Genomic DNA, 12049 nt, shown 5'->3' with positions numbered 1-12049 from the left:
TCGACTGCTACGCAAGGTCTGGTTACCATGGGGACAGCTTGCCACACTTGTTCATTTCTGGGGAATGTACAGTTTAGCAACTGCCCACCTCCCTTACCATGGTGCCTGCTTTAAATAGTGTGTTAGAATGGGAGGGATCTAAGTGGTACAGAGAACTATCAGCATTTAAAATAGTAAAGAATAAGTGGAGACCCCACAAGGATTTGTTGGGGGGGGGGGTGTCATTTACCCTCCCTCTCTGTTTTCTCTTTCCTGAAATCCCTTATACCCTTTCCCCCTTTTCCTGCTTCTTTCTGTCCTTCCCACCCACTGGCCAACATACATTTCTTTCATCTTCAGCTTTCCCTAATTCCTTCCCTCTGCTCAGCTGGAAACCCACATGGACTTGCGGGGGTGAGGGGCACCTCTCCTTCCCCAGTTGCCAGGCTCACCAGTGAGAGGATGAGGAATGGGGATGTGGGCGGTCGTATCATGAGAGAGACAATGTCACTCCTGAGAAAACCTGTAAGTGGTGGTGGATAGCTCTAGGAATCACCAGAAACTCTATGATAAAACTTTATTTTGTCTACTATGGTTTTGAGTGGTGGCAGGTAATACGAGCTCAAGGAAGGGATCTCCTACCCCTACTGGGGGCTTGGTAGCCCTCTGCACCTTTTTCCTTTTTTCCCTCTTTCTCCTTTCCTGGCAACATTCATTTCTTCACATTTCCATGCTTCCTTTACTCCTTCCATCCACCCATCCACCTTTACCTGCCCCACTTCTTTAGTTATATTTATTATATTTATTTCATTCATACCCCATCTTTTCCCACAATAGATAACCAAAGCAGCTTGCAGCATTCTCCTATCCTCCATTGTATCCTCATAACAATGCTATGAAGGAGGTTAGGCTGAGAATATGTAACTAAGCCAAGGTCACCCAGTTTGCTTCCATGACTGAATGTGGATTTGAACCTGGATCTCCCAGATCTTAGCCCGAAAACTCTTAACCACAACTGAGAGTCAGTTTGGTGTAGTGGTTAAGAGCACGGGACTCTAATCTGGAGAACCAGATTTGATTCCCCACTCCTCCACTTAAAGCCCTCTGGGTGACCTTGGGCTCTAGGAGCTCTCTCACCCCCACCCACCTCACAGGATGTTTGTTGTTGTGGGAATAATAGTAACATACTTTGTAAACCACTCTGAGTGGGTGTTAAGTCATCCTGAAGGGTGGTATATCAATCAAATGCTATCGTTATCATTATTGTTAGCATTATATGCTGGTTTTCCTGGGGTGGCTGCTGTTGAACAGTAGTAAGCAGCTGAGCCTAGGTGAATCATGTAGAATGGTAGCAAGTTGCCCAGTGGTTGCTGTCAGGACAGGCCCCATGAATCCTCCCTCAAAGGACAAAACAGCCTTGTAAAGGGCCTTGCCCCACCTTAGTTCTGAGAGTGCTAGGGACAGGATGGAGGCTTTTGCTTCTGGAAAGGGCTTGCCTCCATCCCTAGCCCACTCAGCAGCCTGGGTCATCTTGGCAAACAGAGTGCCCTTTGTTAGGATGCTATACTCAAATGGACGTGAAGGTGGGGTGTCACTGTTCAGGCCCACTGGGACCCAATGGGAACAGGGGCTGGCTGCAAGATGGCAAGCCACTGCCAGCAGTATCCTGGAAAATCTGGACATTGTGGTTCCTGCTTGGGTAATAACAACAACAACAACCGTGTGATTATATACCATGCTTCTGGACAGATTAGTGCCACTCAGAGGAGTGACCAAACTTGTTATTATCCCCATAATAGCTGGGGAGCTGGGGGGCCCTGTGGATAAGGTTGCCAGGTGTCCAGTATTCACTCAGACAGTCCGGTATGTTTGAGGACTGTCTGGGGGTAACATTCCCCAAATATGGGACATCTGATCAGCCCACCCACCCAGCCTCCGACAGCTGCATGGCACCGGCTGGGACTGGCCAGCCAGCCCAGAGGCCCAACCTCCTGCAGCAGTGCAGTGCAGCAACACTCGGGACTGGCCAGTCAGCTGGGTGCCTGGCCTCCTGCTGCTGCAGGATGCCGACAGGAGTGGCCAGCTAACCCAGATGCTTAGAAGTGGAGCAGCATGATGACATCACTTTCAGTAGTGCCACCCCCATGCCTCTCTGGGGCCCAGTATTATTTCAGACCCCATCTGGCAAGCTTAACTGCAGAGCTCATGGCAGTAGTGGCAGCTGAACCATCAGAGTGCTGATTTTCAGCCCAACCACTTAACCACTAAGCTACAGTAGCTTGGGTCATGCTGTCTTGCACCATCTCAAGCAACAGCATGTTCTCACCCACCCTCCATCCCCACTGTACCCTCACAGGCCTAGACAGAACCTCTGCAGAACAACAGCCCCTGCTCCAGGGCTTGACTCAGGTGGGGGAGGATTGAGTCAGGGCTGTCAACATGGCCAGCCTGACAAAGGAGGGGGAAATGGTGTGAAGGAGCTTCTGCCAGGGGAACTCAAAGAGAGACAGCCTTCCTTCACACCATCCCACCAGGAATTTTCCTGGTAACTTAATGGCCAGCCCACTCCTGACGCTAACAGAACAGTCGAAGAGGACTTGTATGTAGTTTTCATGAGAATTCATCCCATTCCTTCCTGTGTCTGTCATTTAACAGGCTTCTAACCATTTAAAGAATGGGTCCTCTTATTTTTTCTCCCTAAAGTTTTTTAGCTTGGTAGCTTACAAAACAAATTGGTAGAGAAAGCCCCGTCACGTCTAGCAATCTCTCCATGTTGCAATCTGCCTGTTGCAATCTCTCCCTGTTGTTCTCCCCTGCAACCAACAGTATAGGGAGAAGTTTTGACCTGGAAATCAGTCACAGTGAAGGAATTAATCTAGGATAGCCAACTCTGAGTCGGGAAATTCCTAGAGATTTGGGAGCAGAGTTTGGAGTAGGATGTGACTCCCAAAAGTCAACCCTCGGAAGCTGCCATTTTCTCCAGGGGAACTGATGCCTGAAGTCTGGAGATCAGTTGTAATTCTGGGGAAATTTTAGCATCCACCTGAAGGTTGGCAACTGTGGTCTAACCCCTCCCCACTTCTAATGCTGCTTTGATTACATTGGTAGGTTCTTCTCCAAGCTGCTTTTCGTTAAAAGAAAGTTGGGAGGAGCAGACATGAAACTCTTATATAATGTGTGATTTGACTTCAAGTACTCCTGGGAAAGACTGTTTCCTTTGTAACCTACATGTGGACTTCATGGAGGCTCATCTTGTGAAGTTAATTCTTTGAAGATAACACCAGTCTGCCTCAGAAGTGCACACTGCAGCTTCATTCACCCCTTCCCTTCTATACCCTTCTCTCTCTCTCTTCTCTCTCTCTCTCTCTCTCTCTCTCTCTCTTTTACAATATGGAGTCACTTGGGAAGATCCCTAGTAACCACAGGAAGCAACCTGCTTACATTTTATTGTGTACTTCCCACCTGGCCAACTGGCCAATGTGCTTCTGAAATTCATCAATACTGCTTGTATCTTCCACCCTTCCATAAATATAATCATGACAACTTGTCTGGCAATGGGGGAAAAATGCTAGAAGCTTGTCCTCCTCCTCTTCTTCTTCATCTTCTTTTTTTACCGACCATGCAAGCCTTTCTTCAAGTGATCTGCATTTTCCTAGCACACTGACAAACTCCATCATACCTTCAGTGGCAATAGGGGATGCCCAAGAGCAAACAAGCTTTCCTGAAGACTCTAAGACTTTAAAGAAAAACCTAATTGGTGATAAACTGGGGAAACCCACACTAGAGGCATGGTGACTTCCATATGCTTAGGTTTCCTTTCTGCCAGGAATCAGTGGGCTACTGCAGAGCAATTGAATACATCACATATCATATGAAAAAGAGCCTTTATAACTGTGCAATAGTGGTGAGAAAGATGGCAAGCTCCGGCAATGATATGAAACTGGAGGCCCCTCCACTGCAACTCCTTAATCCACCACCACCACCTCCTAGGGTTGCCAAGTCCCCCTTGACAACTAGCAAATGTTGTGGGGGTGTCTATGACTTATTTCTGGTGACCAAGAAGTGACGGCATCAGAATGGAGCCGAATCCTAAAGAATCGACCCAGTGCTACACTGTCACTTCAAGGTCATACCAGAAGTGACATCATCATGGGGCACCTCAGAGTGACCCCCTCTCTCATTTCCCAGGCCTGTCTCCTGGTGATCAGCGGGCAAAGGAAGGGACTGCCTGGAGACTGGCATCCCTACTTCCTCTCCAATTACTGCTACTTTTTCTTACCTTCCCCAGTTACTTCCACCCTGTGACATTTTTATCATTGTTTAAAACTAAGGGCAGCTATCCCACATCTCTTTTATTTATTTACCTCATCTATACCTCATGCTAGGCTTACCAGGCCTCCCACTATGGCTTCCTGCCAATTGACTGTCACTACATTAATTCTGGGTACAACCCAGAAGTGATAAAGGGCAGCTCTAGGAATTGCCAGAAACTCTATGATTTAACCATAGAGTTTCCAGTGATTAGTAGAGCTACCCTTTGTCACATCCAGATTGTAAGCTGAAGGTTAAGATGAAGCTTTTCACAGCATGGAAGTAAATAACATGACCTGATAAATATTGTCTAAGAATCCATTAAAGTGACAGGGTAATTTTTCGCCAAGCAATTGGCAATCTTAGGCCCTCTGCACAACTAGGGATGCCAACTATGGATTAGGAAATTCCTGGAGATTTGGGGAGTGGAACCTGGAAAGGGCAGCATTTGGGAAGGGAAGGGACTTCAGTGGGATATATACCACCCTTCAGGACAACTTAATGCCCACTCAGAGCAGTTTACAAAGTATATTATTATTATCCCCACAACAATAATCACCCTATGAGGTGGGTGGGACTGAGAGAGCTCCGAGAAGCTATGACTGACCCAAGGTCAACCAGCTGGCTTCAAGTGGAGGAGAGGGGAATCAAACCCGGTTCTCCAGATTGGAGTCCTGTGCTCTTAACCACTACACTAAACTGGCTCCAAAAAAGCCACATCAGTTATGTTGCTGCATCATTTCCAGGTGAAACTCAGACATGACATACGGCATCTCTAGAAATCATTTTCCTAGAGCTACCCTACATCATGTCCAGATTTTACCCGGAAATGACCTTGTGACATGACTGGCACTGCTCGCCTCCCTAGTATATCCCATGCCCAACCCTCCCATCATTTGCCAGTCTTGACCTGCCAATTTAAGGGGAACTGGTCAGGGTCAGCTGTAATTCCAGGAGATCTCCAGGCTCTAAGCCCAGCCGTATCGATCCCCTCATGCTGGGTGGCTGCCAAATGCCCCTTTTCACCGAAGTAAACCACATGGATCGGGTGGATGGGGCAAGTTGAGGCGTGGCTGCTCCACTGGGTGGGTCCTTCAAGAAGAGCTGCTGTAAGTGAAGTAAAATCAAAACAGGGATTCTCAAGATGAGCCCGTAGAGATGAGAAACTACAGCTCATCCTGACTTCTCGTACTTGCCCTAATTAATAACACACAGAATCTGGATGATTCACAGCCCAAAAGCTGTAGCCAACCAACAATCCATCTCTCTCTCTCTCTCTCTCTCTCTCTCTCTCTCTCTCTCTCTCTCTCTCTCTCTCTCTCTCTCTCTCTCTCTCTCTTACTATCTTTGCAGTGTGATCCAGTGTTCAGAACCTCTGCTAACACCAAACTGACAAGTCTTTTCAACAGTCTATTCCAGGGGGTCTGCACCTTAGGGCTCTCGAGCCAAATAGGCCTCAAGACAGACCCAAATATGGCCCTTTAAGAAGAAAATGAAATCTTTCAAGTAAAGTATATTAGAGAGGGAGGTGGGATACTAGAATAATCAGAATGTGAATGGAATGGCAGGAAAAGACTTTTTTAAAAAACCATGGGAACAGAGGACTTCTTAGAGTTGTGTTACAGAAAGGGAAATGACAAAAGGAAACAATTGCCAACAAGATTTATGCCAGGGCACTGCTACAACTGTGCAAAGTGCTCCTGGTAGGCTTTCCAAGCTGCAGTTGGCAACACCTGGGAGGAATTAGGGGGGGGAGGACCTGGTGTGCCAGCATTGTACCAGCATGCTTACATCACTTCCGGGGAGGTGGGGGGAATGATACGGCAGACAAGCATCCATCATGTCACTTCTGGTTTCTTTAACAGAACTAACATAAGTGTGCCCGCATGGCACCAGTGCTCATCCCCTTCCCTGTCCTAGTTCCTCCATCAGCACTTGATGCACCAGGAGGCAATATAAGAGGACACCAGGAGGATGCCCACTATAGTCAACTCTCAGTTGCCAGCTCTGGGATGGGAAATTCCTGGAGATGTGGAGAGCAGAGCCTTGGGAGGGCAGAGTTTGAGAAGGGAAGGAACTTCAACAGGGTAGAATGCCATAGAGACCACCCTCCAAAGCAGCTGTTTTCTCCAGGGGAACTGATCTTTGTGATCGGGAAATCAACTGCAATTCTGGGAGCTCTCCAGGCCCCACCTGGAGGTTGGGATCCCTAGCTAGTACCCACTGGGGACAGCCATCCTAGATGCAAGCTCCTTCCACTGGAGGAAAGTATCTCTGTTAGTGGAACATGTGGGATCCCACCTCACGGTTTTATAAGTAACTCAAAAGTGAAATTAATATAGAGCAAAATCTGCTTTGGGCATGGTTCTCTGGCCCAAGCTATCAGGCAGAACAAGTCTGGGCTTGTCCTAGTCCATATATCTGTGCCCTTTAAATCTGGAATGCACGTTTAAAATAGCAGAGGAGTAAGCTATTTTTATCGCTTAACATTTTTATAAGTGACGCCCAATGGTTTATGACAACACTCTCAAAATGTATATACCAATGTATATACCCTTGGGACTGTCTCGGCACATCCTAAATTTGATGAAAATTTTGCTACCGTTGTGATGTGTAAAACGAAGATCTGGGTCTAGATACCACCTCTTCCAAGAAGCTTACTGGGTAACTTTGGGCTAATTTCTCTCAAAGCCTAACCCACTTTTCAGGATTGTTTGCGAGGATAAAAGGGATTTATGCTGTCTCAGAGTAGAAGAAGGTTTAAAATATGATTCAAAAGTTGAAAGGTTCCCAGAGATTCTAGAAAGTTCTAGAACATCGTAGGAGGTTAGTGAAAAATATGGAATACGTGAAACATTTTACTTTGAAGTTCAAGCATTTTTTTCCTCTTTTGTTGCTAAAAACGAACCCTGTGATAATATGGGTTTGCTAATCTTGAGATGTTTGATTATTTGATGGTATCGCAGCTATGACAGTCACTCCCACATACACCCTTTTTTTGAATGAACACTAAGGTTGCAAATTTCCCCATGAATAAGGAAAAAAGTGCTTAACACAGAGCAAGCCATGCAGTTCATTGGTTATATAATGACAAGCAGACATAGAATGTGCTTGGCCATGGTGTATATAGCTGAGTACAGGGTCCCTCTCCACGGGCATACCCCGACTCTAGTGCATGCTCCTGCCCCCCCCCCCCCCACACACACACACTCGTGTCCAGGCTTGCTACTCCTTGAACTGCAGGCTGTAAGTTTGATCTCATTCATTCATTGCTGTGTCTGCTTCTTCCCTGACCTGAACCTCTCTCAGGGATGCTTCTAAAATTCTCCCTGTCTGAATTTCAATTCTCTCCTATATTTTGGAGTTCCAAATTACTAGCTCAGGTTTCTGTAGCATTAAGAATCATTCACGGTTCAATTCTTTATTTCTAAATTTTGTATAGTGCTGTATATGAGTAGTTGGCTTCAGTTTTCAGTGCCTTCAATTTGTTTGCACCTCCCCACTCCATGATGCACACATGTACATTGATAAAATGGTGCAAAAAGAAAAGAAATCTTTTTGTGACACTATTGCATTAAACATCTTCTGTGTGTTTTACCAGTCTATATGAGTGTTATGCATATAAAACATGGGACAAAAGTGATCCATTCCTGATGCACACCATTGCATTAAGATTGCTTTTCTGTAGTGTTTGATCAGTGCACAGAGGCACACAGGTAATGCAAAAGAAAAAAGGGGCGCAATGAACTGAAATCTACAGCAATCTATATGTTTCAACTTTGAAATTAATTTTACAAATGTTCCCAGTTAAACTTAATGGTAAACTGGGATCTGAACCGGGCTTTGCTACTAGGATTGCCAAATCTTGTTTGGGAAATTCCTCAAGATTTGAGGGTGGTGTCTGATGGAGGTGGAGTACAGGGAGAGAGGTCAATAGGGATATGTTCTCATAAAGTCCTCCCTCCAAAGCCTCCATTTCCTTCAGGGGAGTGAATCTCTGTAGCCTGGAGACCAGTTGTAGTTCCAGGAGAACTCCAGGCCCACCTGAAGGTTGGCAGTCCTATTTCCTATATTCTAGCCAAAAACTCTAACCCCACCCCATCCCCCAAGCAATCGACTATTGCTGGGTTTACATTGTTAAGACAACACTGAAAAAACTTGAATGGATAGTAACCTGCTTTAATTTTACCGGGAGGAGGGGGGAGCTGGCTCTGCCTCTTGGGCAATGGAAAATATACAGTTCTTACTAATCACCTCTAAATTCAGGAGAAAGAGTTTCCTGCATGAAGTTCGGGTCTCATTCTCATTATCTCATTCTAGAGAGCTAGCTATGGTGGCTCACCACCAGTGAGGGGCAGGGATTAGTTTCCAGAGGAAGAGTTCACACCGTGCCTCTTATCTCCAGATCTTTAGGGGTTCCTGCAACAAGATACGTGCCTGACAATCTGACCAATCCATGCTGTACATGCTTGCACAGAAACACATATGAATGAACCTTCAGCACCCTCGTGGAAATGACATAAAGGAAACTTCTGCTTGCAGTCACAAAAGGGCACGACTCAACACAGAACACCATTTGACAGATCTTTATCTATCACTACCAAAATGCCGAGGCTGATTTCTCTAAATTCCAAACCTGAAGTTTTGTTATCTTGAGGTTTCTTTTTTATTTCTTTCATAACACCCACCTCCTCTCTCTGTCTGTTGATTTTCTGTTGTCTTCCTTATATGTTTTTTTTTAAAGTAAACCAACCTGTTCTTTCCTCTGTCCTTTTGTCTTTTAGGGTGGGTGTCACTGTTTTTATCATTTGATTTTTTTTTCACTGTTCATATGTTGGTATGCATATCAGGATGAGGAAAGGGGTACAGAATTTAACTTCCCCAAACCTCAGATTTTTCTTAGATAGGGCCGGGCAGATTTATTCTGTTCCACTCTTTTATTTGTTTCAGACTTTCTTTCTGTGTTCCAATTCACACATCTCTAATTCTGATTTAATTAAGAGACTTTCTGAAATTTTGTGTAATGGAACTGGATCATGACCATTTTGTTTGTTTCCAGTTCCTTCAGTTCGTTGGCGACTTTACCCCTCTACACTGCTGATGCACATGTGTTCCTTAATTAAATATTCCAACAAAGCAACTTTGATGTGATTATACATGATTTCATCCAGATAATTTGTTGTTGTTGTTAAAGTTCATGTGCAAATCAGGAATAGTGTATTAACTCAGGTTCAAAGCAAATACGGGTGTGTTCAAAATAACAGCCATTTATTGACACGAAGATACAGGCGTGGGTGAAGTGGGGCTGTGGCTCAGTAGCAGAGCACCTGCTTGATATACAGAAGGCCCCAGGTTCAATCCCCGACATCCTCATTTAAGGGGATCAGGTGGTGAGTGATGCAAAACAGAAGGAGAGCTAAGAGAGTCAAGAGACAATTTGCCTGGTGAGAAAAGAGCAGTGGATGATCCAGCTATTACAGCCAAAGACCTCACCAGGAGGACTCCTGCCTGATACCTGAACCTCTTTGCAGAAGCAAGCCCCTGAGTCAGCTGTTTCCTGCACAGACTTGTGGTATCATCTCTCCCTGAGATTCTAGGTTAAAATCAGGACTCTTGTGGGGGCAGGACTGCTGCCAGCAGGGTCACTGAAGGGGGAAAAGGGGATACCACTTCAGGGGGTCACACGGGATTGTTCCTTTGTCCACAGAAATAAATCAGGAAAGCTAAAGGACTGTTGAGTGGTTGAGGGAGTTGGGTGGCTTTTAGGTATTTCATTAGTTTAATCTGCTTTGTTGTTGTTGTTTTTTCTTGTGACTTAAATTAGGCTCTGCGTATGTATTCTTATGATGTATTTGTTTACATTGTAAGTTGCCTTGAGCTTCGTAAGGGAGAAAGGCAGCTAATAAATGTTTTCAATTATTTGATTAATGCAAATATCACATTTTAAGCTTTGGAAAAATGTGGGAGTACTTTATCCAGTTTGGGGAGGGGGTAATATTTTGGGTGTTTGCTTCCGGAAGAGATGCACAGCCATGCTCTTTGTAAGCCATTGTGAGGATAACAACATTAGAGGAATGTCGTCTGCTTTTCCAAAGCCAAGCACCTTCCTGGAGATATATTTGTGTGTGTGTGTGTGTGTGTGTGTGTGTGTGTGTGTGTGTGTGTGTGTGTGTGTGTGTTATTCTTGCAAGCTGAAACCATTAGGGAACTGTTAAAATACATTACAATTTTAAGTTTTTACCTATAGTTGCTGATCAGCTAGGATAACCTGGTGTTAGATCCTAGACTATGTACTCTATCCCCTGCAAATCACTACAATGCTCTATTGTCTGATATCAACAAGAAACTGACACACACAAACACACACACACCCTTAAGGATGCTTCCAAAATTCTCATCTGAATTTCTCACCAGAATTCTGAATGGTTTTGTTCCCACAGAGCAACAAATACATTAAGTTTTTTCTATTGTTTCATTAGGATTTCCAGCTTTTGCACAGACTGGTGTGCATATGCCATGTAATGCAGCATTCAGTTTCACCGGTCCATTTGTATGTCTCCCCTCATACCTTACTGATGTGCAAGTGCACATTAATAAAAAACTGTAAAAAAGCAATTTTGAAGCAATTACATAATTGGTTGTGCTGTTCACGGATGCTCATGTGTGCTTGTGTACACTGATAAATCACCACCACCACAGGGAAAAGGAATCTTGATACAATTACATGTGCACATATAATTTTTTTGCTGTGTTCATATACACATCAACAATGTGGAGTAGGAGAATGATGCAAAGGAATAGGCACATGTGCCAATTACAAAATTAATTTTTGAACTTTTAGTCAAAGTTCAATTAAGCAAAAGTGGAATGCAATACAGAATGAACTTCATAGTGGCAAAGAAATGGAGCCATAGAAATCTAATATGAATCAAGAGCCTACTATCTTTATGAATGAAGAGAAATCATTTCCTGCGGGCTTTAAAGAAATGCATTCACTTGGCATCTGCTATTGATACAAATGTTCTGGCAGGTAGTGTACTGCCCATCGATTATTGTTATCCCACCCCTATTCCATAGATTTCAGGTTCTCCTTTTTATCCCCACAACAACCCTGTTGGCAGGTCAAGGCAAGAGGCATCTCAAAACATTTTGCTGCCCCAAGCAACCCCTTTTGTCTGCCCTGTGAGATCAGAGGTGGGCTCCAAAGACAGCACCTCTGCCGCCTGTCTGGGAGCTGTGCAACTGGGGCATGGGTGCTGAGGACATCGAAGACCCAACAGAGACGTTCATGAAATCATACATTAGCCACTGGAAACCACTTCTGCATGGCTAGTGTTGCATGAGGTTGTAGGAATGTGTGAGCTTGCCAGATAAATCAGTAAGGAACTATATAAGCAGCTCTATAGGAGATGGTTGGATTGGTGCATGTACATAACCATAGCTGATTCTGCACACATTGGATAATGCACTTTCAATGCACTTTATCAATCGTCTGAGGTGGATTTTTTGTTCCGCACACAAAAAAATCCGTTCCAAATGATCTATAAAGAGGATTGGAAGTGCATTATCCAATGTGTGCAGAATCATTCATGTCATCTTTTTGTCATGTCCCAAGCATAACATTTTAGAACTAAGGGACTTAGGGGGAAGAAAACTTCTTGTACATCATAAAGCATCACACTTATTGATGGGACTATATCCATAATAAACAATAACAATCATGATGCAGCCATACTTTAGTGAGGATGCTTTAGTGTCT

This window comes from Eublepharis macularius, chromosome 14 (genome assembly GCF_028583425.1).
Source record: "Eublepharis macularius isolate TG4126 chromosome 14, MPM_Emac_v1.0, whole genome shotgun sequence".
Lineage (NCBI taxonomy): Eukaryota > Metazoa > Chordata > Lepidosauria > Squamata > Eublepharidae > Eublepharis > Eublepharis macularius.
This window is presented reverse-complemented; position numbering follows the sequence as displayed.